Source organism: Bos grunniens, chromosome 10, assembly GCF_055505025.1.
Source record: "Bos grunniens cultivar Pamir isolate PY7600 chromosome 10, Bosgru_T2T1.0, whole genome shotgun sequence".
NCBI classification, from domain to species: domain Eukaryota; kingdom Metazoa; phylum Chordata; class Mammalia; order Artiodactyla; family Bovidae; genus Bos; species Bos grunniens.
In genome coordinates, this window is record NC_141174.1 from 96,388,360 (window position 1) to 96,415,565 (window position 27,206).

The 27,206-nt window shown below is 44.9% G+C and overlaps 1 pseudogene; it reads right to left on the reverse strand.

The window, feature by feature from the left end:
• Positions 1-1,612: 1,612 nt before the first annotated feature.
• Positions 1,613-3,460, reverse strand: LOC147365442 (ribosome biogenesis protein NSA2 homolog; annotated as a pseudogene).
• Between the last annotated feature and the right edge of the window lie 23,746 nt (positions 3,461-27,206).

The following is a 27,206-nucleotide window of genomic DNA, read 5'->3' on the forward strand; positions in this document are numbered from 1 at the left end:
GGCACACAGTGTGCTGTAGAGCCCTAAGGGAAGGAGCGACTCGTTAGACTTCATGGCATTGCGGAGATTTCCCAAGGGAGACGCTATGATGCTAAACCTTAAAAGCTATCCATCAGAGAGGAGGAAGGTGTTCCAGGCATGGAGAACAGAATCCATGGGCCAGGTCACAGAAGGTAGTGGCTCCAGACAAGGTCAGAAGTCTTAGGAGGCTGCCCTACAGTGGCATGGCCAAGAGTAGGAGACCTGAGCCTGAAAACAGAGTTGGGCTACATCGAGATGAGCTCCATGTCTTGTGAGATTACTTGGATTTCATCTGTAGGCAACAGAGTCATGGGTGACTTCTAAGAAGCAGAAGGTTGTTTGAGAAAGATCTCTCTGAGACCAGGTTAGAGGACAACAGATGCAAAGGAGAGGAATTTGAGGGAGTAAGATCAGTGAGTGCCTGTCATGTTATTATTGGTTATTTTTATGTGTAAACTTGATTGGGCCAGGGTCCCCAGGTATTTTTTGGTCAAACATTATCCTGCACATTTCCATGAAGATGTTTTTAAAATGAGATTAACATTCAAACCAGTGGACTGAAGCAGATTGCCTTATGTGGGCGGGCCTTGTCCCATCAGTTGAAAGCTTTATTAGAATTAAGACAGGCCTTCCCTGAGCTTCCCTGATGTCTCGGAGGGTAAAGAGTCTACCTGCAGTGCGGGAGATCTGGGCTCTATCCCTGGGTCGGGAAGATCCCCTGGAGAAAGGAGTGGCAACCCATTCCAGTATTCTTGCCTGGGGAATCCCAGACAGAGAAGCCTGGTGGGCTACAGTCCATGGACGACTGAGCGACTAACCCTTTCACTTTCTTTTTACCCCTGAGCAAGAGGGAACCCTGCAGCGAACAGCCTTGGACTTGATCTGCAACATTGATTCTGCCCAGCTTACCAGCTCACTGGGCAGATTCTGGACATGCTAGCCTCTGTCATTACATGAACCCATTTCTTGAAATTACTTAATTAAAATAAAGAAATATATATTTGTATCCACGATATGTTTTCTATCTTATTGGTTCTGTTTATTTGGGAAAGTCTGACTAATACCATTACATTCTTTCTAAATCTATTTCCAAAAACCTTCCATGGCTCTGGGAAATGCATTGAAAGAAATTTCCACCCACTGGTACTTTCTCACAGAGGGTACAAGACTAAGCTTTAATCATTTGTCTTGGCCTCCAGCACTCAGCACAGACCTCATTCCATATAAATACTTATAAACTTCAAAAACGTGTAAATCAATGCTTAAATGATAGTCTTTTACAAAGTATGGTGCATATCCCATTGGTGATGAGATGGTTTGGGGGGTTACACACTTTTTCAACAGTTATACACAGTAGACATTCCTTTACTCAATACGCATTTCACTGAACTCTCGATTTTCTCAGTTTTTGTTTTTTTAATTAAGCTATTTTATGTTGAGTCTTTTTTCTTTTTAACAGTGGAATAAATAGTTTTCTTGATGACTGTAGACATGTAAGGCTGGTTGGTACAATTCAGAAATATGAGTAATGGTATCCTGATTGGTGTGTAGTCTTCAATAATTACAAGGAGCTATGTGTATGTAACTGCTGTTAAACCAGTAAGACTGCATTTATGAATCCATCATTTTCAGGATTGCTGGTAACCTGGGCATATTTTCCCCAAATGACTTTGCCTCCCTGTGTCACAAGGCCCAATTCATTCACATTTGCCTCAATAACAGCACCTTTGGTAACTATGAAGTGTTGCTTTTTAGAAATGACTATGAAAGCTTTTATCGCGGCTATACCCTTAAGAGCCTAAGCTCTACGTTTTTGAAATTTTAGGGAGAGTGAGCCTATAATTTCAAGATACCTTAAATAGTAAAATTTGAACAAGTCTTCCAAGTGCCCTTCTTTATAAATCTATTTAGAATCAAGCTTAAAAATCACCACCAGCAAATCATTTTCATAGCCTGTATGGCAACTGAACTTTCTTCTATTTAATTTTTCAGCACTGCTTTATTATAAGACACAGGTGGCAAAAAATAATAAGCTATTTGTATTGTAAGCTGAAAAGAATGAGAGTCATAGAGTAGATTTGTAGCAATCTCTTCTGAGGATAGCAAGAAAAATAGACATTTCAACTGTGCCTTTCGATTCGCAATCAGGTTGATGGAAACAAATAGCCCCAGGGCATTCACCTTAAAACCTAAATAAAGAAACAAACATTTGGTCAACCAGGAGTCTAGAATTGGCATAGAATTTAGAGACTCAAGAGACAGTTTTCTATAACAGGTTAACCTCCTCTGCTGCTGCTAAGTCGTATCCGACTCTGTGTGACCCTATAGACGGCAGCCCACCAGGCAAGAACACTGGAGTGGGTTGCCATTTCCTTCTCTGGGGCATCCTCTAGTGCACATTAATGAAGTCTCTTTTATGTACAGTTGGGAAGGTCCCTGGAGGAAGAAATGGCAACCCGCTCCAGTATTCTTGCCTAGAGAATCCCATGGACAGAGGAGCCTGGTGGGCTACAGTCCATGGGGTCGCAAAGAGTCAGACATGACTGAGTGCCTGATACTTGACTTTTTGCTAAGAATACCCAAAGGTGTATACAGTGGGGATGAGGGATTCTTCTTTACACCAAGGACTGGCAGGCAAAAGGTGGCTTTCAGTCCAGGATGTGTCACGTGGGCCTTCCTGAAATATAATCCTATTGGCCTAATGAATCTTTCATATTTAGGTAGCTTTAGAGTAAGGAGCCTCGTAGGCTGCAGTCCATGGGGTCGCGAAGAGTCGGACACGACTGAGCGACTTCATTTTCACTTTTCACTTTCATGCATTGGAGAAGGAAATGGCAACCCACTCCAGTGTTCTTGCCTGGAGAATCCCAGGGACGGGGAAGCCTGGTGGGCTGCCGTCTATGGGGTCGCACAGAGTCGGACACAACTGAAACGACTTGGCAGCGGCAGCAGCAGCAGAGTAAAGCCATCTCCAACAAAGCAGTGTTTGTAACCATCCTGTTCTAGGCTTTCTTCTTTGTCTTTCCATTCAAATAACTTTCCATACTTCTGTTTCTCCCTAGGCGAGAGCTTTGGGCAGAGAGACTCTGTTTTTCTCACTTTCTCTTTTCAGTTTTGTTTAATCATATTGGAAAGTACATCAGCTCGGGACTGTCCCTCTCTGCCCAGCGGTTATGTAGGCACTGTTCTCTGTGGAGTCTTCATATCGCGCTTCGGTTTGGTTGTTTCTCTTTTCATGCATCTTTTTCACGTGTATTTGCTCAGCATGGAGTTGTCTATGGTAGAGCTTAGCTTTCAGACCAATCATCTTTTTCGCCTCCTTTGAACATTCATGAGCCTCTTGACCTTCCTTCTCTCCTCTTTTCCCCATGGTAATCCAAGTGATATCCACAGTGCTTCCAGTGTAACTCAATACATTCATATACTCATTTTGTGTCATGGTGAGGGCAGCCCAGCCACCGGGTGCAGCCACCAGAGCACAGAGGCTCTCGATCTGTGGGTCTCAGAGACCCATGAGCAGACTCCGTGCCGTTCTCCATCAGTTCTGCTGATTGACATTTGCATCCCTAGAAATACTCATTCATCCACCCACAGACTTCCATGGCCACCGGGGTCATGGCATGCTCACCAGGAGACCTCTGATCTTGTTCCCAAACCAGGCTGCGCCAATTTGGACATATGTGACTCAAGTAAATATCATGTACATCAATGAAATATCAGTAGGAAAAGAAAAAAAAGCCCAAGTTATATGCAAACCAAGTTGAATGTCTTAAAGAAAGATGGCAACTGTAAATTGCTCAAGAATGATATCATAAATTTTGTTGTTGAGTTTGGTGGGCAGGAAAACAGCTGTAAAACCAGTAGGGAAAAGGAATAAAATCCTAGAAGGTTTCACACTCAAAGTTATATCCAAAGGTCTGAATTCTCATCCCATTTTAAAGAATCTGAAATTTGGAAATTGTGGGAAATGCACTTTGGGTGCAGTTTATGCTAGATACCGTAAAATCCTAGTTAATATACCTGTGCTATGGATAATTTTGCCCCCCCTCAAAAAAAGTATGCTAAAATCCTAACCTCTACTTCCTCAGAATGGGACCTTATTTGGAAATAGGGTCATTCCAGACATAATTAGTTAAACTAGGATGAGGTCATACTGGAGTAAGATGGGCTCCTAATCTGATATGACTGCTGTCCTTATGATGGGGGAATCTGGATACAGGAATTCATGGAGGAGAGATAAAAGGAGAGATTGGGATGATGCGTGTGAGAGTCAAGGTTACCCAAGAGTGTCCGCAAACCATCAGAAGCTCAGAGAAGTCATGACCAGATTCTCACTCACAACCCTCAGGAAGAACCCGTTCCGTTGACACCTTCATCTTGGACTCCTAGCCTCCAGACTCTCAGACTGCCTTTCTCTTGTTTAAGCTGCTCTGTTTGTGGTACTGGGTTTGGACAGCTCTAGGAGACTAACACAAGGCCATACTCAAAGAGAAGCCCATTGTTAACATGAAACAATATATGCTTTTGAAGTTAGGATAAACTACTTAGGATATGTATGTATCATTTTTAATACCTTGATTTAACTTGAATCTACTTTATTACCGATTCAACTATGAGTCTCAGTGACATAGGATAAAAGAGCTCTTATTCTAGTTATCTTAATGCAAGTTAGAAAAGCTTGTACAAGCATATCAATCCATGGTTCTACAGACATTATTACATAGTGCAAGGCTAAATAAAAATTTCATTTTCTTGGGCTCCAAAAATCTCTGCAGACAGTGACTGTGGCCATGAAATTAAAAGACGCTTGCTCCCTGGAAGAAAAGTTATGGCAAACCTAGACAGCATTTCAAAAAGCAGAGATATCACTTTGCCAACAGAGTATAGTCAAAGCTATGGTTTTTCCAGTAGTCATGTACAGATGTGAGAGCTGACCATAAAGAAAACTGAGTGCCAAAGAACTGATGTTTTCAAACTGTGGTGCCAGAGAAGACTCTTGAGAGTGCCTAGGACAGCAAGGAGATAAAAGAAATCAAACCTAAAGGAAGTCAACCCTGAATATTCATTCATTGGAAGGACTGATGCTGAAACTAAAGCTCCAATATTTTGGCCACCTGATGCAAAGAGCCAACTCGTTGGAAAAGACCCTGATGCTGGGAAAGATTGAAGGCAAAAGGAGAAAGGTGCAGCAGAGGATAAGATGGTTAGATAGCATCACTGACTCAAATGACATGAATTTGAGCAAACTCCGAGAGATAGTAGAGGACAGAGGAGTCTGGTGTGCTACAATCCACGGGGTTACAAAGAGTCGGACACAACTTAGTGACTGAACAACAACAATAAAGTAAAAATAGAAACCTACATAAGGAAAAGTATTTCTGTGACTCGTGGAAATAGCCTTAAATAGAGATATTATACAAGATCCTCTAGTTGGGGGAAACACTCATGAGGAGGAGCTTCACTTGGACATGTGACATCCTAGAAGCTGGAGCAAGTAGCGTGACTGCTTTTTTGAACATCTGTTACCTCATCGGGAAAAGGGATGTTAACAGCTGCTTCACTGGCTGCAAGAATTCAGTGAGGTGGTTTCTGTAACAGCAGCTGGAAGGCTGTATACGGTGGTAAACAAATGCAGAGAACGCAGTGAGCATGACGCCTGCCTTGTGTCTAGCAGGAAGGAGAACCACCACCATCACTGCCAAGCCCGCCCCCATAGAACACGCCCAAATTAGGAAACTGGGACAGGCAGAGAATCACCAGTGTTTACTCTCGGCAAAGCTTTGTAAAAGGCTTGGTCTTCCCATTTTAGCTGTAAGCTCTGCTTCCCATTTGCCCTACATACATCAGCCTTAGCTGATCAACAGGCTGGAGGGAGACACAATAAGAGAGAGGAGGGGTTCCTTTGAGAGTATTTCCTGGAGGGAACTAATAAAGTCAAGCTTTCTTCACAGCCCAGTGACTGCTGTACAGACCTGATGAGCTTAGGGCCAAAAGGACTTCCCTACAGACTCTAAACAGAGTGTCTAATTCCTAGTGCTCTGGGGAGAAATAACCAGCATGCATCTATTTAGCACCAACTGAATAGGATGGGGCTGCCCCACTATGACATATGGGGTAGACCACAGGAGAGGGCAGGGGTGTAAAGGGGTTTGTATGAACAAAGGTCTAGGGCTGAAGGTGAAAAGAAAGGCTCCCTCTCCAGCAGAGGTCAAAACCCCTGAGGGCCCTGGGCCACATCTAGCCTATCAATGGGCTTCTTATTGGGTCAGCAGTATGTCTCTGTTTTAATAAAACTAGTATTTTTTTTAATATGTTGTGCTCATGCTTGACTCTTTGCAACCCCATGGACTATATCCCGCCAAGCTCCTCTGTCCATGGGATTCTCCAGGCAAGAATACTGGAGTGGATAGCCCATTTCCTTCTTTGATCCCAACCCAGGGGTCAAACCCATGTCTCCTACATTGCAGGCAGATTCTTTACCATCTGAACCACCAGGAAAGTCCAAGGCGATACGAATTTGAAAGTATGTGTTACCTCCGAAGATCCTCCCCTATCCTGACTGAAGTGGGAGACTGACCACAGATTTTTAGATTCCCAAAGAGAATGACTCAGATCAGGTTCAGCATCACTGCGTTTGGAGAAAAGTATAAATCTATGTTCTTGGTGAACATACAGTGTTTGCCATAGTCCCCCGACTGTGAATCATCTGTTTAATCATTCATTAATTCATATATTAACTGACACACTTGGTAGGCGCAAGGCTGTGTGCCAGCCTCTGGGATGCATAGATGAGAGCTATAGCTTATGCATCATTTTGTCTTCAGAGTGGATATTCCATGTATGTGGTTATATTGTTGAATGCAAGAATATGCAAATACATGGATGAAAATGAATGAGTGCACAAGTGCACACCGGGCAGCTGTGTATCCTATGCACAGTGCACACTGCCCAGGGCTCCCAGCTGAGGGAGTAAGTGAGGACTGGGATACAGGCTCCAAGCCAAAGACCAAGCCAGGCTAGGGGAACCGCGAGCACTGCTTTCTCCTAACCTTACAAAGATACTGTAGGGGAGAGCAGAGGCTCTGAATACATTCATGCTTGAAGGAGAAATGAAGAGAGGGAAAAGAAGTGTGCCAGGGCCCCACTCAGGGCTTCCATGGGAGCTCAGCTGGTAAAGAATCCACTTGCAATGCAGGAGACCCTGGTTCAATTCCTGGGTTGGAAAGATCCCCTGGAGAAGGGATAGGCTACCCACCCCAGTATTCTTGAGCTTCCCTGTGGCTCAGCCAGTAAAGAATCTGCCTACAATGTAGGAAACCTGGGTTCAATCCTTGGGTTGGGAAGATTCCCTACTAGGGAAGAGTATCTAGACTACAAAAGGAGAATGGCAAACTCATAAAGAAATTCTCTGTCTCTACATCTCTAAACGCAGCAGCATAGGAGTAGCCAAGAGCCACTCCTCCCTGTGTGTAGAGGGTCAGGGAAGGCCTGCAAAAGATGGAGAATGATGAATGAGTAGTTCTGATGGGTGGACAAGAGGGCGAGGGTGTTCAAAGAAGAAGGAACGGCATGGACGAGCAAGTTGGAGGGTTGGGGGTTTGGAAGGATTAGGGGTCCCAAAGAACTCTCTCACTTTGGACACCAACTATAAGCAACGGGCTCCCCAAGACCATCCTCCTCTCTGATAATTTGGTAGTAAGACTCACAGAACTCACTGAAAGCAGTTACACTCACAGTTGTGTCCGTCAGAGTGCAAGGATACAGATTAAAATCAGCCAAGGGAAGGGGCATGCAGGGCAGGCTCTGGGAGGCTTCCGAGGGCTAGAGGCCAGTTTCCTCTCCCAGCAGAGTCGTCTGGACGGTGCTTACTTCTCTCAGGAATGTGTGACAGCACCCACAAAGGACTTCCAACCAGGGAAGCTTAATGGAGCCTTGGTGTCCAGAGTTTTCCTGGGTCTCAGTCACAGACACGACTGACCATAGTCTCCAGCCCAAAGACAGGGGCGAGCTGAAGACCCAAAGCCTTCATCCGAAGTCACATTATTAGCACAGACCATCCAGTGTGCTCCAAGCCCCATCCCCCACAAGGTAAACAAAGACACTCTTGTCAGGCAGGACCTTCCAAAGACCTTGAGGTCACCTCCAGGAGCCAAAGGCAAAGCCCAGACTTATCTCTGGGCAAGACTCCTTTTCTGCATAGTCTTACACGGTTGGAATGTAAGGCAGGAGGGTGGGAGGTGGCTATAAGGGAGAAAGCTAGAAAGACACCTTGGAGCAAGATGGCAAAGGACATGACTAAAACTGTGGGCTTCAGTAGCTGAGGAAGGAAAGACAGAAACCTCTCCACTATAGAGAATCACTTTTCTTGCATTATTTCATCTGATCCTCCAACAGGCTGATCACCCTCCTGAGGCTCAGAGACATAAAATGGCTGAAATCAAGACTAGACAAGCCAGGATTTGAACTCAGTTCTCTTATTACACCAGCTGTAACCAATCAACATATATTAATATTTGCTCAATATCTACTATGTGCCCAGCTCTGCAATGCAAGAGACCCAGGTTTGATCCCTGGGTTGGGAAGATCCCCTGGTGAAGGAAATGGCAACCCACTTCACTGTTCTTGCCTGGAAAATCCCATGGATGAAGGAGCCTGATGGGCTACAGTCCATGGGGTCACAAAGAGTTGGACACAACTAAGCAACTTCTCTCTCTGTTATGCTAGATAAACAATGGTAATAAATAGCCACAACCAGTGCTCCCCTGGGGCATCAAGCACACAAGCGAGACTAAGCCCTTACCCTACAAACAAGTGTGTGTGCTTAGCCACTCAGTCATGTCCAACTCTTTGTGACCCTATGGACTACAGCCGGCCAGGCTCCTCTGTCCATGGGATTTTTTTAAGGTAAGAATACTGGAGTGGGTTGCCATTTCCTCATCCAGAGGATTTTCCCAACTAAGGGATCAAACCTGCATCTCCTGTGTCTCCTGCAGGCAGATTCCTTACCACTGAGCCATGGGGGAAGCACAAATTGACTCTCCTTATTAACTGTGATAAATACCGTGAAAGAGACTAGCAGTGACACTTGATGGAGACTGAGGTGGTCAGAGATGGCCTCTCTAGTGGGTGGTGTCCAAGCCAATACTTGAAGGAGGACTCAGAGCTGAGCAGGTAGAGAGTGTCTGATGGAGGGCAGCCAGACGTTCCTAGTCCATCCTGTTCTTCCCCTGCAAGTAGAGTTAGTCTCACTTAAAAGAATCCAGCGTAACTGAATTAGAAAAAAATCATCAGCAATTTCTGATGAAATAACTGCTTCAGGAGAGTTTCATCATTAAATATTAAAACTATGAGGTGGAAGGTTTTGAGGGGATAGAGCAATACTTTGATCAAAAGTGAAAGTACGTTTGCAATGAAGGGCTCTGACAACCATCACCTTAATCAAATTAACAATGGAACAGATGGGACAAAAGACACGGCAGCATCATCTGTGAACTATTCTCGCCAAAAGGGCTTAGCCTACATATAACTGCTAAGCCAAAATCCTTAACCTCAAATGTACAAGAAAAACAAAAAGAATGGAATGAAGAAACAATCAGATAATCTCTTAAAAATCTGTGTCATTTTTAAAAAGTGGGGGTCATGTTCTGAAACAACAGAGATTCGAGAATAAACGCATGAAACTTGACTGGATCTTGGTTCAAAGAAAACACAGCTGAAAGGATTTGGAGGACAATTAAGGCTGAATATTAGATGATTTTAGAATTTGAGTTAATTTTTCTAAATGTAAGGAAGTCATGATTAAGAAGGATAATGTCTTTATTTTTAGGACGTACATAAAGGAAACAGTTATGGAAATAAATGTTGCTGGGGAAACTGGACAGCTACATGTAAAAAAAATAAAGTTAGATCACTCTAACACTATACACAAAAATAAGCTCAAAGTGGATTAAAGACCTAAATGTGAGACAGAATACTATAAAACTCCTAGAGGAAAACAGAGGCATAACACTCTCTGACATGCATAGCAGCAATAACTTTTTCCATCCATCTCCCAGAACAATGCAAATGAAAACAAAAATAAACAAATGGCATCTACTTAAACTCAAGTGTTTGCACAGCAAAGGAAACAATAAAATGACAGCCCACAGATTGAGAGAAAACATTTCCTAATGATGAGACCAATAGCGATCGTCTCCAAAATCCTCAAACAGCCCATGACATTTAACAGCATCAAAACAAACAGCCCAATCAGAAAGTGCACAGAAGACCTAAGTAGACATTTCTCCAAAGAAGACATACAGATGGCCAATATGCTGTGCTCAGTCGCTTCAGTCATGTCTATGACCCCATGGACTGTAGCCCACCAGGCTCCTCTGTCCATGGGGATTCTCCAGGCAAGAATACTGGAGTGGGTTGCCATGCCCTCCTCCAGGATCTTCCCAACCCAATCTTCAAAACTGTGTCTCTTCCATCTCTTGTTATTCTGAGGCGGGTTCTTTACCACTAGGGCCACCAAAGAAGCCCACAGATGGCCAATAGGCATGTGAAGAGATATTCAACATCACTAATTATTAGAGAAATGCAAACCAAAACTACAATGAGATATTACCTCACACCAGTCAAAATAGCTATCATCAAAAACATCCACAAACAATAAGTGCTGGAGAGGGTGTGGAGGGAAGGAAACCCACCTACACTATTGGTGGGAATGTAAATTGATACAGCCACTATGGAGAACTGTATGGAGGTTCCTTAAAAAGCTAAAAATAGAGCTACAGTGTGATCCTTCAATCCCACTCCTGGGCATACACCCAGAGAAAAACATGATCCAAAAGGATATATGCATCCCACTGTTCATTGCAGCACTGTTTACAATAGCCAAGGGATAGTTATGGAGTTTGGATGGACATGTACACACTGCTATATTTTAAATGGATAACCAGCAAGGACCTACTGTATAGCACACGGAACTGCTTAAGGTTATATGGCAGCCTGGATGGGAGGGGAGTTTGGGGGAGAGTGGATACATGTATATGTATGGCTGAGTCCCTTTTCTGTTGACCTGAAACTGTTACAACATTGTTAATTGGCTGTCAGTTCAGTTCAGTTCAGTTCAGTCGCTCAGTCGTGTCCCACTCTTTGTGACCCCATGAATCGCAGCACGCCAGGCCTCCCTGTCCATCACTAACTCCTGGAGTTCACTCAAACTCATGTCCATCAAGTCTGTGATGCCATCCAGCCATCTCATCCTCTGTTGTCCCCTCCTCCTCCTGCCCCTAATCCCTCCCAGCATCAGAGTCTTTTCCAATGAGTCAACTCTTCGCATATGGTGGCCAAAGTACTGGAGTTTCAGCTTCAGCACCATTCCCTCCAAAGAAATCCCAGGGCTGATCTCCTTCAGAATGGACTGGTTGGATCTCCTTGCAGTCCAAGGGACTCTCAAGAGTCTTCTCCAACACCACAGTTACTCCCATACAAAATAAAAAGTTTTTTTTTTTAATTTTTAAAGCATCCTGATGTCTGCACCTGACTTCAGAGGAGTTCATATATATAAAAGAAACATGAAAACTGTTTGTAAATTTTTTTAATTTTTGTTAACTATTCAGGTGATCATTGTAATATTTGAAATTTTTCACAATAAAGATTTGGGGGTGGAGAAATATAAGGTGTTCAGGTACATATCATGGATCATCTGCCAACACCAGGAGACCCCAAAACATCCACCAGAGCCCTTTCCAAGAAACCAAGCCTCTGGTTAGGCTGCTGGCTCAGTCTGGAACTCCCATTCAGAGCTTTGTCTTCATGCCCCATTGACAAGAACCGTAGGCCTACTCATGGCTGGCCTGTCCATAAGAAAAGCATATCTGTTCCTTCTACCCCCAGTCTGCCTTCCAAGCACAAGGATCATGAAGAACATTGTAAGCCACAGAGTAATTCACTCTTCCTCCCCCTTGATCATTTAATGTGGATAAGACTGACCTAAACCAAGCTTCCCAAGTAGACCCTGCTGGAAAGTTACCAATTTGATCCAAAGAATCAATGGGATAAAGTTTTCTCTTCATCTAAGAGAACCAAGGAGAAGCCCTCTCTTTTTCCTGCTGGACATTAATGAAGAGAGATGTAGCCCCAGAAGCTTCTGATCACCATCATGGGACCATGACTGGGAAGAAGGCTGCCTGAGACCAGACACTCTCCAAGGAGCTAAGAGATGGAGCGTCTCAACCACTTGCCAGGCCCCAGGTCTTGCTACCTTGTGAAACTACTTGTCCCCGGACTGTTCACTAAAACAACTCAGTACAGCTTCTAAGCCAGTTTAGTTTGGATTTCCTGCCTTGGCCACATGCATGGTTCAAACCAGGACAGCAAGGAGTGAGACAACTGGGGCTATTACAGAAAACAGCTGTGGCCACCATATTCGTATCCGACTGATGGATGAGCAGTCCCTGAATGACTCAGTCTCATGGTCCTCCGCTTACCCGCCACACGCCAGCGGCATTCTCTGCCAGGGTACATTTCGAAACAGACTCCCTGCTGCATTTCAAAGCATGCTGTTTTTTTCCAAAGGTGAGATACTCTAATTTGGAAGTTGCATCAGGGACTTTGGAGGTGTCCATTAATTATTCAAGCCCATCAGGATAATGAGCCAGTTTCTCAATGGTCTGTTTCAGTCCCATCTATTTTCCTTTCTGGATCTCCATCTCATCCTTCCTTTCCTCCCCTGCTGTCCTATGGCGGGCTTTGGAGTTAGCATATTGCTTTACTTCTAAGCTTCAGCTTCCTAATCAATTAAGTACAAATAGGAATAGTCACTCCATAGTGCAGAAGTGAGGATTATCTGAGATTAAATAAGACAAGACACAGCTCAAAGGCAGAGTGCTCAGCTTTTCTTCTCTGTCCTTCTCTCACATAGCACTCAGCTTTACTCTGAGAGCCCCATGCCCTCCCAGCCTTCAGGGGTCACACTTTTCATAACATAACTGCCAGGCACAGTAACCCAAGTTCCTATCCTCTTAGACCACAAGAAAGTCTGCCTCCTTCTAAAAACTTCTGAGGGTTCTCTGGCCACGATTGTCACTTATTTGCACTCACCAGTGTACCTTCCATATCTCCCCTCTGCCCCAGATTGGGTGGCCCCTTCTCCCAGGTATGGAGAAACCAGACTCTCCCATCATGTGCCAGAGGCAGCATCAAGACAGGGCTTCTGGGCCCTTTGGTGTTTATACACACGCATGCTAAGTTGCTTCAGTCATGTCCAACTCTGTGACCCTGTGGACTGTAGGCTGCCAGGCTCCTCTGTCCATGAGATTCTCCAGGCAAAAAGACTGGAGTGGGTTGCCATTTTCTTCACCAAGGGATCTTCCTGACCCAGGGATCAAACCTGCATCTCTTACATCTCCTACATTGGCAGGCAGGTTCTTTACCACTAGTGCCACCTGGGAAGCTCCCCTTTGGTGTTTTCACAAGACTGGGCTTCCCTGGTGGCTCACATGGTAAAGAATCTGCCTGCTATGTGGGAGACCTGGGTTCAACCCCTGGGTCGGGAAGATTCTGGAGAAGGGCATGGCAACCCGCTCCAGTATCCTTGCCTGGAGAATCCCAAGGACAGAGGAGCTTGGTGGGCTACAGGCCATGGGGTTGTAAAAGAGACAGACACAACTGAGTGACTAATACTAAGGCTATTACAGGCAAATTTCAATGCAAAACAAGAGTACTGATATTTGAAATTATTTACACACATACACAAAAGGGCATGTAGTTAAAAAGCTTCCTCACACTCCTGTTTCCTACCCTCAAAGGAACCACGGCTTTTAGTTCCTTATGTATCTTCCCAGATAATCTGTGGTTTTACAAGGATATTTTTCCCAGAAAATAAAGATTGATATTTAATATTATAAACCAGGGCTCTGGAGTCGAGAAGTTCAAGTGCACAGCTATGTCTCTCGTGGTCCAGCCTGCTGCCACTGTGCAGACTCCCACTCCCACCCAGAACCTAGCCCTCTCTCAGATTCTCCCCTTCTCATAGCCCCGAGCCTCAACACTTCTCCCATAGCTGGCTAACGACCCACAATTGCTTCTTCATCTCCAGAGGAGCCGGGTCTCACCTGTACACTGAGAAAGCCCATGAAGACATATTCCCAACAGTCAGCTCTGATTTGAGCCAATCACACCCCACCTCTCCAGCCGCTGATTCAAATGCAGCAGCTGGCGGAAGAGTCCCTACTGTTTTGTTGGGTTAGTCCCCACTGCATGGTGGTTTTCTCTTGGACAAGCTAGTTTCAGCAAACGCTGCATGGCTGGTTCTCCCATCTACCCAGTTTTTGGTCCAGAGGCATTGACTGGGTGTGAAGGATGCTCATCACCTCCAGGGAGCCTTGTGAGTGGACATTACCAACCTGACTTTACAGGTGGGCAAATGGGGCTCTGAGGGGCTGAAAGACCTACCTAACCCCACAACAGGCATCCAGTCTCCAACTCGCACGCTGTGACTGACACAACCACAGCCCTGCCTCTTCCAGCCCCCGTCACCCGCCAGGACTGACTTCACCAGACAGTCAAATTGCTCCCCTAACTGCCAGCTAGGAAACTTGCAGGTCAAGTTTAGAGGGGAGACAAGAAAAGGAGCAGACCTAACACTGGAGGCTCAGGCGTCAGGTGCCCTGAGCTTGCAGCAGCAGTGAGAAAGGATCCGAGGAGAGTCCGAGTTACACTGTGCCCTGGAGCAGACTGCGTGCACGCGGAGCAGGCTGAAGCGGGTGCACGTTGTCCCGGTGCCGTCACGACCGGGTCCCGGTCCACCTCGCAGCTCTCCTCTCCTGGGCTGGCAGCCTTCTCTCTTCAGTCCCAGCCAGTGCAGCTCTCTGCTAGAGGACACCTAGACACCATTCTGCGAGCTTGAGCCATTCCGCAAGCCTCCACGCCTTCTGTCCAAAGCTTCTTCCCATGTCTCCTCTTGAACATCAGATTTCCAAAACCCAGCTTAGGACACCTCATCTATGACTCCTGTCATTCCTCCACCCCGTGCTTACCCACCCAGCTGGCTCCGGAGGTCGGGATCTAGGGAGGGAATTTGCTGTTGCTAAACCTACAAGGAAGGCTAACAATGGAAGCAAGTTTTAGTGCAAGTCTAATACATGTAAATTGTAATCTAATATCATCTCATAGTTGGTAGAGCATGACAACAGGGAGAGAACAATTATAATCATAATTAATTATGAGGGAGACTGAAGATGTTTTTGAATATGAAACTCTACTGATACTCTGAAGGAAGCTCTACTGAGATTCTGCATGTTTAAATGCAAGAGGACACGCAAGGCATCATGTAGGGTAAATTTCCTTGTTTTTCTTAGTATTAGTACTAGCAGTAGTAGTTTTGCCAGCAATACCTTATGCTTGCAAGTTCCCAAACTTGTCACTCAAGTTTTCTTTAGTCCTTCTCATCTGTGAGTGTAATTGAGGTCAATGAGAACAGTGATGATTCCAACTGCCCTGGCTCATCTGCACCATGGCTGGCAAGTGAGCACCAGCCCCCAGCAAAGTCCCCACCCCATGGCCTTCTAGAAGGCCTCAGCCGATCCTCCGGCATGTTCACATTCCAGCTCTGCTCCTGTCAGCTCTGAAGTCTCTCTGCTCTTCCACCAGGCACCCCAGTTCACACTGCAGAAATATCTTCTCAAGTTCATGTCTCCACGGGCACCACTGCCAGTTTCTGCAGTGCTCTGATGAACACAGAAATCCGCCCTCCCCCACAGCCTGCCTTGTGGTCTTCCCCATTTGCCAGCATGTAGCAGCCATGCAAACTGTTCATTGGACCCAGAGGTTCCCACTGGGGCTGCTCCATCTCTTTGCTTGCCCTCTGGGTACCATCTTCCTGTCTCCTGCTGCTGCTTTGGAAAGTGACTCTCCAGGGTGACTGCGGCAGGAGCTGTGGACTCTGCCTCAGGCCCAGGCCGGCTGCTGGGTCTGTCACTGCAGCTCTGCTCCAGGGGACGAGGCTGTTCCTCCCTGGCCAGATCAGTCTGCTGCCCGATAGAGATACCTCAAACTCACTCCGGGTCAAAGGCCACACGAAGCACGGCCAAGTGGGACAGAAGAATGGCTCTCTCTCTTTGGATGAGAAAGGGACCCCTCCTAGAGCTGCCGGGACCCCAGGATATTACCTTGACAACTGTGAATGCTCCCCCTCCTTGATTCACTAGAGTGTGAGCATTTTCACACATACCCAGGCAGCTGATCCAAGGGCATGTGAAGTAGTACATATCTTGCTGCACAGTCTACTTAAGAGCCTCACTTCCCTCTAACGACTCAGACTTGGTTATTGGGCAACCACTTTGGCCACCCGTGGTACCTTCCTCCCTTAGGATCAGTTCTCTGTCAGCCCCCTGACACATATAATCAAGCAGGTCCCATCAACTCACCCAAGCTGGCACAGGGACAACTGAGCTCCCATTGGGATAATCCTATCAAACATTGCATGTGTGATAAGTCACTTCAGTGTGTCTGATTCCTTGTGATGCTATGGACTGTAGCCCACCAGGCTCCTCTGTCCATGGGGATTCTCCAGGCAATATTGGAGTGGGTTGCCATTCCCTTCTCCAGGGGATCTTCCCGACCCAGGGATCAAACCTGTATCTCTTACATCTCCTGCATTGGCAGGCAGTACCTTCAATCATTTTTCACTAATTGCTCTGTCTGGGCCCTGGGAAAATGCAGTTTGGCACACACTTCACAGAATCAGGCTCAAGAAGCGACAGGTGCCTAAACCAGGACTTTGCAGGCAGTGAAGGCGGAGTTGGGTCACCCAGAGTCAGCCTTCTTGCCCAGGCTCTGTGACTCCAAGAAGAGGTTCTCTCCAAAGGCCCCCAAACCATTCTCTTTACAGGAGGTGTCTGTTAAACCAGGAAATGGATTCTACCTTTACTGCCTGTGTTTCGGCTTCTGCCCAATTTCTTGAATCCGAGGGAATTCTGCAAGGATAAGGATCACTTTAAGCAACTAGATGAGTCAAGGAGCATTTGAAGGTTAAATGTGAATTTGGGCTCAGATACAAGTATTAGTCTCTAATCTTCAAAGCATAAAATTTGCAAAGAGCCTATAGAATTGGTGGGGAAGTGGAGTCAGCAATGCGAATATGGACTCCCAGTGGGATCTGAGGCCAAGCTTGGAACTTAGCATGGTGCTAGGCTTGAGTACCAATGCACATTGTGAATGGAATATTCATTTCCATTATTCAAACAAGGATGGCCACCCTCCACAGGGCTTTGCATTGTACAATCCAAACTATTTTCTGAGCCAGGCCCTGTGCCCAGCGTCTATGTGACAGACATGAGCCAACCATGATTCCACTCCTCAGGATCACAAGATCACAAACACGGAGGCAATCACCAACAGAAAGGACACGGCTGCCACTAGCTGAGAGCTTCTGAATCCAGGTGCCATGCCCGGTGACCTTGCCTGCATGGTCTCATTTAATCTCTACAACCTTGCAAGGAGGTTCTGTTATGCCCCCATTCAGAGAGAGGGAACTGATTCTGAGAGGGGTGCTGTAATAACCTACACAAACTTGCACAGCCAACAGGAGGGGAATGTGGGTCCATCTGAGGAGTCCTAACCTGCGTCCATCTGACTTTAAATCCATGTTAATCTTATCATCTTAATCACTGTTGTGGCGTAATCACAAAACAGCATGGCAAGTGCTGTTTCAGAGGGTTGCACACGGTACCGCAGGGCATAGAGGACAAGAGGAATCATTCAGTGGAAGAGGTAGAACGGAGCAGTGGACGGAAAGAGTGGGTTAGAGGAAAACCTTTCCAGAGGTAGTTGCTTTTGAAGTCAATTTCATAGAATCCTGGAGCCCTGGTGAGTTCCTGGGGTGGACAAGGGGTCAGGTGAGCATTTGAGGCACCAAACAAGTGCAGCACTTCAGAGTATGTGGCATAAGTAAGAGAAAGCAAGTCATTTTAAGCGGATGGAATGCAGGTGGGTGGGGAGGGACGTTTGCTCCAGGTGAGACTGGCAAAATCGTCCAGCACAGAAGAGCCTTGGATGCCACGCTGACAGGGCTGGAAGGACTGGAAGCCCTTGAATGATGTAAAATAGGAGATCAACTTGATTTGGGATTTTATTTCCTAGAAAATTTACCCTGGGGCATGTAAAGAATGGATTGATAAAGGGAATAGATAAGCTATGAGGATATTAAGAGTGGGGAGATGTGATACAACTTCTCAGGTCTCTGAATGTTTTAACAGAAGTATTCTGAAGTTCATGTGCATCACTTTCTCGGCTGAAATATGACCTTGTCAGAAAGCTCTAGATAACTCCCCCAAGAAATAACTTAAATGGTCTGAGAAAATGGTTCCAAAACCATTCTAAGTTCTACACTTGAGGCTCAGAGGTGATCATGCCAGGCAGAAATGAAGACACTGTGGAAATTCGGTGACAAAGCTGGGCTTGGCCTGTTGCAGACACAGGGAAGGCATGACCTTGGAGGCTTGGACAGCCGTGATAACAACATCCACAGTCCTGGGGATGCAGCAAAGACAACCTCATCAGAGAGCCGAAGGTCCAAATAGCATTTTCCTGGCTTACTTTTCAAAAAACCTGAGATTATGGCTTTGAGCTCACAAGGCTGCCAGAATAGTGTCTGTCATATTTCATTTTAAAATGCCAGGAGTTTTGCACCTTACCGATATGCCGAGAAAACACTGGCTTTTCAGAGACATGGTGTTTTTGTTTGTTTGTTTGTTTGCTTGTTTGTTTTTAATTGCATTTCTCACTCGAGGTCTAAAACATCTGTCACCTCAAAGAATACAGGGGAAATCAAAAGGAAATAAAATATAGGCTTTATAATCTGTCCAGCCTAAAAGGATCATTTTATACATGTAAATTCCTTCCACGCTGTGCCAGGGGCAGACACACTGCTTATAGTTGTCATTTTAGGAGAGGCAACATCTTTGGGGGGAAAATGTTGCATTACACATCTTCCATTGCATAGCATTTCCTTAGGAAACATTTCTAGGGGACAGAAATAAACAATCAAAAATTAACAAAACGTGAGTTTGAAGTCAGAAAACCCAATTCTGCCTCTCACTAGCTGCATGAGCGGAGGCACGTGACTCCCCACCTGGGATCTCCTTCTCTGTGAAAAGAGCCTAAGGAGAGCTGCTACTTCATTGGACGCCCTGAGAAGGACGTGGGATAGCGCCCATGAGGTTCCCAGCAAGGTGCTCGGTGCTGGGGGAGCATCCACAAATGTCAGCTGGTGTGACCCAGTCATTATAATTACTGAAATACTAACTTTAAATCTTACTATATAAGTAATCGACTTCACATTAAAAAAATTTTAAATATAGACATTCTAAAAGAAAAGTTTTAACTGAAACCCATTGGGGAGTTCATGTCTTCTGAGCATTAGTCACCCTGCTTTAGTGACTGCAATAAACAACTACACTTTCACCACACACACACACACATGCACACAAAGAAAAATTTTAAACCGTGGGTAGCCTTGCTGATCAAAATAATACTGTGCATATTTTTACATTGTACCATCTTATCTGAGCTTCCCTGGTGGCTCAGATGGTAAAGTGTCTGCCTGCAATGCGGAAGACCCGGGTTCGATCCCTGGGTTGGGAAGATCTCCTGGAGAAGGAAATGGCAACCCACTCCAGTATTCTTGCCTGGAGAATCCCACGGATGGAGGAGCATGGTAGGCTACAGTCCATGGGGTCTCAAAGAGTCGGACATGACTGAGCGACTTCATGAGTCCATCTCATCTGTTTTCTATCCAAATTACTTGGGTGTATATAGAAAAAAATGTTTCAAAAATAGGACCATACTATACATACATTTTGTCTGTGAGCTCTGTAGCAGGAGATCTCAGGAAGGCAACACACTAGTGAAAAGCAGGCTCTGCACTGAGTGGAAACAATATAAACATGTAGCCAACATAACCAAGTGACCCAGGCTCCCGAATTTCTGATTTCTTTCTTGACCAGCGGCCAGCCATCTGTGCAAGCTTTCTAAGAAAGAGGTCATGCTTGGATTCCCATCTATCATAAATAGTAACTACTAATCCGTCACAACAGAGTCCTGGTATTAATTTCCATTTTCTTCTTACTAAGCGGTTGGTGAAATCTACGCAGATGAGGCAAGGAGACGGTTTCTGCTCAGATCTGCTGCAGTCCAATGTGCGTCTTGTTTTTCTCTGGGATTGCTGGGTTTGCTGCAAAGCTGCGTCTGCATGTAAATGACCCATCTATTCTGAGGCTCTGCTTTCCTCCGCTGTGTCCCTCAGTTTCCCCTGCTATTGTCCATGCTCAGAATGCCTCTAAGTACAACTACATGGAGTCTGTCCTTAGGGAGACCTGCTTCCTCCAAGGCTCTCTGAAAAATGCCCTTTGCTATTTAGTGATGGTCTAGAAATGGTGTCTCTACGTGCCTAGACATGGAGTTCTCTGTCCAGTTTGGAAAACTACTGGGAGCCAGACAAGGATGGTTATAATCCACACCCTCCCTGGAGAAGAGTAACTTTCCAGCTGAGGTCCCTGGTGAAATCAGATTCCCCAAGAAATCCAGAGTAATCCAAATTAAAATGGGTTGGCCTAAAGCTACCCTTGGCTTTGGGTCACTGCCAAAGGAAATACAAGTACAGTTACAAAAGCCTTGAAAAAACAAGGCAGGTCTGTATTCTAAGATCTCTTAGGGAGCATGCAAAGGGGAAATTGCATGGCACAAAACCAAGCAAGGTTTCCTTTAAAACTCTTTACTCAGCACCGTCTCCATAATCTATCACTCTGTCAGTTGCATCTTTCTCCCTTTTTCTTTCTCGCCCCTCCCTCCCAGCGGGCTCCCTCCTCACTGGCCCTCCTCTTTACCCATCCCCCACAGCCGTTATTTTGCTTTCCAAGCATCCAGATGACCTTGTTGATGAATATCTCCGTGCCATTTCCTATCATTAAATATCCTCAGAAACACACAAAAAGATATGGAAATCAGATACTATAAAAAGAAACAAAGAACAAAAAAAATCTTGGGAAGAGTTGAAATTAAAAACTCAATAGCAGAGTTGGAAGAGTTGAGGAAGTCTGCACCCCTCCCCTTTCAAAATAAGTAAGAGAACAAAGAAGGGGAGATTTTTTTAAAAGGGGTCCAGGAAGCCCAATGTTCAAATAATTTCTTCAGAAGGAAAAAAAGGCGAGAAAGAGAGAGGGAGAATAGAAAGGAGAAAAGGTTCATCAAGGTAATTCAAGAAACTTCCCTAAGCAGAGAGGAGGGCTCGGGTAGAGAGAACTCACCACCTAGGGTCCCACACAGTGGATAAAAATAGAACAATGCCAGAGTACATAATTGTGAAATTTCAGAACTTCAGTGGGAAAAAAAATCTCTCAAGCTTCCAGCAAGAAAATTGTCACATCTAAGAGATCAGGTATAAGACTTGCTCTGGATTGTTCAAGTGCAAACTGGAAAACAATCATGAATACCTTCAAAATTCTGAAGAAAAATAAATTCTGGTGGAGAATCCTAGAGCCAGCCAAATTGCTAATTGAGTATGAATGAGATGAAGAATATTTTCAGAAATGCAAGGTCTCAGCACTCCATGCACCTGTTCTCAGGAAGCAGCTTGAGAGCATGCTGTTTCAAAAAAAAAAAAGGTGACAAATCAAGACAGGGAGGACAGGGTGCAGGAAACAGAAGGACCAGGACAAAGTCCGCAGGGAGATGGAGAAGGGAGATGTAGGGGCAAGCGGTGGGCAGGGCACAGCGGACGCTGCCCAGAGGGAAGGGGCCAGACATTCCCAGACATGGATCTACAGACAACCCAGTGCAAGCAAACATCTTGTGATGACACTTAGTTCAGGCTTGAAGTGATGAGAATTGTATAGAAAAACTAATCCACGGAACAATAGCATGTCAAGGGTAAAACTTCTTTTACTGAAATATATTACATGACTCAACTAGAAAAAAAATTGCAAAGTCAATTCATTACAATACTCAGATCTTATTTACATTTGATTTGAAAAGGAAAAAGAAATCTTAAAAATGTCAATACTCAGAAAGTACAATGGGGTTGCCAGGGGTTGGGGGGTTGTTTGTTTAATGTGGACACAGTTGCAGTTTTACAAGATGAAGAGTTACGGGATGGATGATGGTGACTGTGACACACTGTAAATGTATTTCACGCCACTGAGCTGCCCACTTAAAAATGAGGAAGATGGTTAATTGCATGTCTGTGTCTTTTACCCCAATAAAAATTTGGAAAAAGTGTGGAGGCTATCATTTCTGATACCATTTTCAGACATTTCAGTAGGTAACCAAGCCTTCAGTTATTATAGTATTAATTACTTTTGTTTTGTTCTGCATTTGTTGGCTTTCTATGGATTCTTTAGCTTGCAAAGCCAGTTCTCAGATTAGGAGTTCAATGGTGCTGCTTATCTTAATCATTCAGTCATCTTGCTTTGTCTTCAGTTCAGTTCAGTCCAGTCACTCAGTCATGTCCGACTCTTTGCAACCCCATGTACTGCAGCACACCAGGCCTTCCTGTCTATCACCAACTCCCAGAGTTCACCCAAACTCATGTCCATCGAGTCAGTGATGCCATCCAGCCATCTCATCCTCTGTCATCCCCTTCTCCTCCTGCCCCCAATCCCTCCCAGCATCAGGGTCTTTTTCAATGAGTCAACTCTTCGCATGAGGTGGCCAGAGTACTGGAGTTTCAGCTTCAGCATCAGTCCTTCCAAAGAACACCCAGGACTAATCTCCTTTAGGATGGACTGGTTGGATCTCCTTGCAGTCCAAGGGACTCCCAAGAGTCTTCTCCAACACCACAGTTCAAAAGCATCAATTCTTCAGCACTCAGCCTTCTTTACAGTCCAACTCTCACACCCATACATGACCACTGGAAAAACCATAGCCTTGACTAGATTGGCAAAGTAATGTCTCTGCTTTTGAATATGCTTTGTCTTAGTGGAATATAAAATTTCTAATCCAGAACCTAATCGAGACATTTATCAGCAGTGTGATTTTATTTGCACACTCTTTTTACAAATAAATCCACAAACTGCAAGTGAGGAAAAATGCCTCTATACAAAGGAACAAAGTAATCCAGAAAAAAAAAAAAAAGATAAGCAGAGAGAGAGGAGGATAGATCAAATGGAAAGCATAATGTGATAGAAATAGATTCAAATATAGGTCATCAAAAATACAGAGAGATAGAAGACATCATATAAGAAAAAAGAACCAGCTATATTCTGTTTTATGAGATGTTATCTTGACACAGTAAGGTTGAAAATAAGGTGAAATGATCATCTAAACCTGGAGACAGAAAATGTTCTCTTGTGAAGGGCTTCATAGCAAATATTCTAGGCTTTGCGAGTCATACAGTCTCTGTGACAGCTACTTATGTTCCATTGCAGTGTCAATGCTGCCACAGACAAGAGTAAATGAATAGGGGTGGCTGTGTCAATAAAACTTTATTTAAAAACTTGGCCATCAGGCTGGATTTGGTTCATGGGCTGGAGTTAGCTGACTGATCTCAGATCCAGCCCCCCATCATCACTCTGGCCTCTCCTGCCTCCAACTCTCCCTGCTCTACCTCCTCAGCTGCACCCCCAGCTCATGCCACATCCACCTTTCTGTCCTTCAGAACTGTGAAGCCTTCTTCCATCTCAACATTTTGCTTTTGCTGTCCCCCCTGTCTGGAACATTCTTGCACCAGATTCACATCCTTATTTCATGCAAGAATCTACTCAAGTCACCTCCTTAAGGAAGTCTCCTCTGGACCCCCATCCAAGATACCAGCCTTCCCTGGCCATAGCATACTTTATTTGCACACAAAAGCACAAGCTGGAATCAAGATTGCTGGGAGAAATATCAATAACCTCAGATATGCAGATTACACCACCCTTATGGCAGAAAGTGAAGAGGAACTCAAAAGCCTCTTGATGAAAGTGAAAGTGGAGAGTGAAAAAGTTGGCTTAAAGCTCAACATTCAGAAAACTAAGATCACGGCATCTGGTCCCATCACTTCATGGGAAATAGATGGGGTAACAGTGTCAGACTTTATTTTTTTGGCCTCCAAGATCACTGCAGATGGTGATTGCAGCCATGAAATTAAAAGACGCTTACCCCTTGGAAGGAAAGTTATGACCAACCTAGACAGCATGTTAAAAAGCAGAGACATTACTTTGCCAACAAAGGTCCGTCTAGTCAAGGCTATGGTTTTTCCAGTGGTCATGTATGGATGTGAGAGTTGGACTGTGAAGAAAGCTGAGCACCAAAGAATTGATGCTTTTGAACTGTGGTGTTGGAGAAGACTCTTGAGAGTCCCTTGGACTGCAAGGAGATCCAACCAGTCCATCCTAAAGGAGATCAGTCCTGGGTGGTCTTTGGAAGGACTGATGCTGAAGCTGAAACTCCAATACTTTGGCCACCTCATGCGAAGAGCTGACTCATTGGAAAAGACCCTGATGCTGGGAGGGTTTGGGGGCAGGAGGAGAAGGGGATGACAGAGGATGAGATGGCTGGATGGCATCACCGACTCGATGGACGTGAGTTTGGGTGAACTCCAGGAGTTGGTGATGGACAGGGAGGCCTGGCGTGCTGTGATTCGTGGGTTCGCAAAGAGTCGGACATGACTAAGTGACCGAACTGAACTGAACTGAACTCTGCTTTGTTAGATAAAACTGTTTTATCATTACCTGACACACTGCACACTTGGCGCACCTGTAATTCTTTCCTTGCTGTTGATCTGTCTTCCCAACTAGAAGGGAAGCTCTGTGAGAAAGGCCTCCGTCTACTTTGCTCACTGTTGCCTCCCCACTGCCTAGTCCACATTATCAGAGCTAAACACAAATATTTTTGGAATTTATGGGTAAATGAATGAATGAATATCTGCAGCATTGTGGGTATTAGAAAACTTTCCTCAGGGAAGGATTCATACATTCCTTTTCATCTAGGAGAGCAAATTCTATTGCATGGCTGATTTGTTTGCCTCCGTCAATGATGTAGCCAAAAAGGAAAAAGCTTCCAGCTCCCACTTTTACAAGTAAATGGCACAAAAGTCTTCCCCTTCTTAAACATATCTAGTTTCTGGAGATGTATGAACAACAAAGCCAGCTACTTCTAATTGTTAAAATTATTGTTTTTTAAGATTGTTCTTTATGAAAGAATTCTGCATCATCAGAGGTGAAAGGGCTGTAAAATCCCTTCATCCATCCTTCTCTTTCTAGAGGGAACCATGAGCCCAGAGAGAGGAGAGGACCTCAAGGTCACAGAGTAGGAGGGCAAAGGCTCTGACTAACATCCTTATGGGGAATCAAGGGTACATAACTTTGCACTCCAAGATAATACATTCTCAGAAGCTATTAAATGTGGAGTTTTAACATCTAATGGATTCTTCCCTGACTCGCAGTTATTAATAATCAGAGAATGAATATGTTTCCCACACCTTTGAAAAAAAAAAGGCCCAGTTGCATGGGAAATTATTTTTATCTTTCAAACAAAGATTCTGACTTATTCTGACTTTGGAGCTTAATTAGCTAATCTTTGGTATCTCACATCAAAATTAGTTGTCTTTCCAATGTAGGTGTGTGATCATTGAAGTGTTTATCAGGGAGTGTCTTTCATCCATTTTCAAACCACTTTTCTCTTATTTTGAGAATCTGAAATAGAAAGAGCTTCTTAATCCTTCCACTGCTTCTTTCTCCAGCCCCTGCTGAGACTAGAGAAGGAAATCAAATTTACTGAGAACCAACTATCTATTCTGTTGTGGGCATTCATTTAATCCTCATCCCCACCATTTGAGGGATTTATTTTTGTTTTACAGACAAAAGAACAGGCTGGAAGAGTTAACGTTAGTTTTTTCAAGGTCAGGAAAGGAAAGTGAATAGAGGATTCAGAATCAGACAGACTTTCTTCCAAATTTCAGCCCCAGATCTATCCATTCCATGACTCTGGACAAATCACTCTGCTTCTCTCAGCCCCCAGACCAGCACTGTCCAGTAGAACTTCCTGTGATAAAGGAAAGGACTCGTATCTTTGATGTTCAGTGTGATAGCCAGGAGCCATATGGAGTTCTTGAAATGCGGCCAATGCAACTGAGGAACTAAATATAAATGTTATTTAATTTTAATGAATTTAAACATACACAGCCACATGTGGTCCGCATTACCATATTGGTTAGCGTAATTCTAAGTCTTATTATCTTAAGCCCAGACAAGCTGGGCCCCTACTGTGGCCCAATATGACTCTCCTCTGCAGCACTCCACATGGGTGCATGAGTCCACAGTCCCCCTAGCCCACCCCTACTCCTACTTGAGCTCTGAAACTGTGATCTGGAATTCCTGCCCAAACAAGCCCAGTGTGCTTCCGGGCTGCCTGGGCCTCTTCCTTGGTGCCATGTTCCAAGAGCAATCTGCACTGTGCATCCATACCTCTGACCCCATGAGTATCTACAAATGGCCACGTGGGAGAAGTGTAAACACACCTTAGACACAACGTAGGTGTGTCCACATGGGATTGTACCCCTTGTGGCACAGGATGGACCAGGTATGAAAAGAACACGGGCTGGGAACACATTATCCCTGCAACCCAGCTGCCAACACGGAACTCAGCCAGAGCTTCCCATACAGTCCTTTGGGTATAAGCCTTTGGTGACTCACATTGATTTGGTGTAAGTCAGTGAGCTAATCCTTGGTTGTTGTTGTTCAGTCGCTCAGTCGTGTCCGATTCTTTGCAACCCCACGCACTGCAGCTTCCCTGTCCTCACTATCTCCTGGAGTCTGCTCAAACTCATGTCCATTGAGTAGGTGATGCCATCCAACCATCTCATCCTCTGTAACCCCCTTCTCCTCCTGCCCTCAATCTTTCCCAGCATCAGGGTCTTTTCCAATGAGCTGGCACCTTGCATCAGGTGCCCAAAATATTGGAACCTCAGCTTCAGCATCAGTTCCCTTCTTCAGTGAATCCTTGGTATCTCATGTCAAAATTTGTTATCTTTCCAATGTAGCTATATAACTGTTGCTACTACTTGCAGCCAACTTATCTCCCAATAGCAGCTCCCAACTCAGAAGATTCTTGCTACAAGAAACCATCACGGCTCCTGCTGCTTGCTGTTTAGAAATCCTTGGGTTCAGCCTGTTTCCCAGCACCCCCTCCAGCTTCCCATAAGCGTGGCCTAGAGAAGGGGT